Source organism: Atta colombica, unplaced genomic scaffold, assembly GCF_001594045.1.
Source record: "Atta colombica isolate Treedump-2 unplaced genomic scaffold, Acol1.0 scaffold163, whole genome shotgun sequence".
In the NCBI taxonomy this organism is placed as follows: Eukaryota; Metazoa; Arthropoda; class Insecta; order Hymenoptera; family Formicidae; genus Atta; species Atta colombica.
The window spans coordinates 529,908-532,132 of record NW_017259254.1 but is presented as its reverse complement, the minus strand read 5'-3'; the positions used below and the strand labels follow the sequence as shown (position 1 = coordinate 532,132).

At 33.8% G+C, this 2,225-nt stretch overlaps 1 protein-coding gene across 1 annotated transcript in view; it reads left to right on the top strand.

Annotated features, from left to right (window-relative positions):
- The first annotated feature begins 1,733 nt into the window (after window positions 1-1,733).
- Window positions 1,734-2,225, top strand: part of LOC108686005 (dymeclin) — a 4,175-nt gene continuing 3,683 nt past the window's right edge. Inside the window, 1 exon segment of the mRNA XM_018191037.1 lies at window positions 1,734-1,809. The gene's annotated coding sequence lies outside the window, so the exon portion shown is untranslated.

Sequence of the window (2,225 nt, the reverse complement as noted above, 5' to 3'; positions counted from 1 at the left end):
TTATAATATTAAATATTAATACAATATAATTATATAAAATAATATAAATAATGTAATAATATAATTATTATATAAGAGGAAAGAAGGAGCTGTGATCATCAAAGAAAAAAGTAATCATGACTATTACTACCAACTATCATCAATTAATTCAATTAATTCATACACATTATTTTATAAATCTCTTGACCATATAATTATTGTTTCTTTTTTTTTCTACTTTTATGCATGTAATTTTCTTGTAGATCAAAAATTTAAAATTTTAATGACTATGATATATTTTTAAAATAATATACACGAGTTAAAAACGTCTCCTCGAAGAAGTCCACAAAAACATTTCTTGGAGAACTCCTTGATGAAAATAAAAATCAGAGCATATAGTAAGTCGAATGTAATAGGAGAGTAACAGAAATATAAAAAACTTGTAGGAAGCGAAAATTGAAACATCAAAATGCGTAAATGCTTCTTTTATATTTCAATTTTCACCTTCTAGAAGTTTCGTTCACGCTTCTGTTACTCTTCCATTACATTCGATTTACGTTCCGATTTTTATTTTCGTCAGGGATATAATGATTCAATTCATATTCAAGATGCTACTGAAGACGCGACTAACAAAAAAAGTGCGTTAATTGCGTTTTGATTTCCTCAAAATAACGTAAAAACTATTTTCGCATATCCACAGTATCGAAATTTGTACATACATACTCACCGAATTACAAGACAGAATCACGTTCGGAACAGAATTCCGATTACGATCGGCGAAACAGCGTCTACTGCGAATATCCGCGATAACCAACACATTCTGGTGATCGAAATCAACGAATGTCACATTAATCAACATTCCCGATAAAAATTCGTGATCATCATACACTTTTAACGAGTAAAATCCACGATTAATCGCGGAGTGACCGCACTCACTACATTTCTAAAACGCCAATGGAACTGTCATGGCGGCCGAATGGCCGCACTACGCATTTGACAAAACTCTCCGCCAGATACATCTAGAATTGTGGTCTTTTAAAAATCTCTCCGAATCTAGCGTTTGAAAGCTTTGAAATATCAGATATTTGTCGCCGATTCACAGCACGAGTAATCCATCGCGACCTTTGCAAGTCAAAAACAGTTGCGAATTTAAAATTCACCGGTTAGTTGAACGAAAAGTCCGCGCAGTTTTCCTAGTCAATATGGCAGGTTCAGAAACGACGATTGACCGACGGGTGACTGACTTTATCGACGGTTGATGTTTGATTCATCTGACTGATGTTGCTAGCGATTTCTCTTTTTATCATGAATGTGCGTCGTGTCACATAAGTAACGTATGAAATCATCATAAAAGGGGTACTCTAAGCATCCTGTACCTTCTAAATTTGTTTGTATTATTCGAAATCTCCAAAAAGTTCGCTCTTAAAAGAAAATAAATTATATTCGGATGTTGAAAGAAAATGAAGATACTGAGTGCAAAATGTGCAAGCAACACGCATAGAATACACTAAATACAAAAAGTCTTACATGTTTCTAAAAATTATTTGAAAATTAATAAAATATTCAAATATCTATATTGTCTAAACCTCTTTTTTTATTATTCCTTTTTTTATTATATATATATATTTTTTTTTAATTTATTCGTATCTTTTAATTTAATCTCTCTAATCTGGCACCCTTCAAAACTTCTCCATCGCTGGATTCACAGCTGAATTAGCGAAATATCGCATGCGCTAGAAAAAGCGACACTGCTAGCAACACTCTGCCAGTGTGGATGTGAAACTTTTCTCTACCTATTCATTATGTACGAGTCATCTGACCAGTAATTTTGTAAGTGCGTTTTGTTTTGACGCGTGGGACGTGTCGTTCACAGTGACAAGAGGCTGCGGTTACGAAACACCGCTTATATTATCGAAGTAAATGAATTGACCGATCCATTCTCGATGCATTAAACGACTTTGAGAGGTTATTAGCTCGCCTGATTCGGGACGTTCACACATTTACGCGAGACATCGTCTCGTTGTCGTAATAAAAGCTACATCGAAGCATGATTGTGCACACGTCAATGAATATTAAAATATTCATGATTAATGTATTGATTTGTTCGTACTGAATCATCGTCAACCTGAACTGTCAGTGTACCTATTTTCGATTGTGCTACTCTCACAAAAAAAAAGCAATTTTCATATTTACATCGCCGCCGATGATGTAAACAGTATTTTTAAGTCGGCAGAAAATCAACTGAT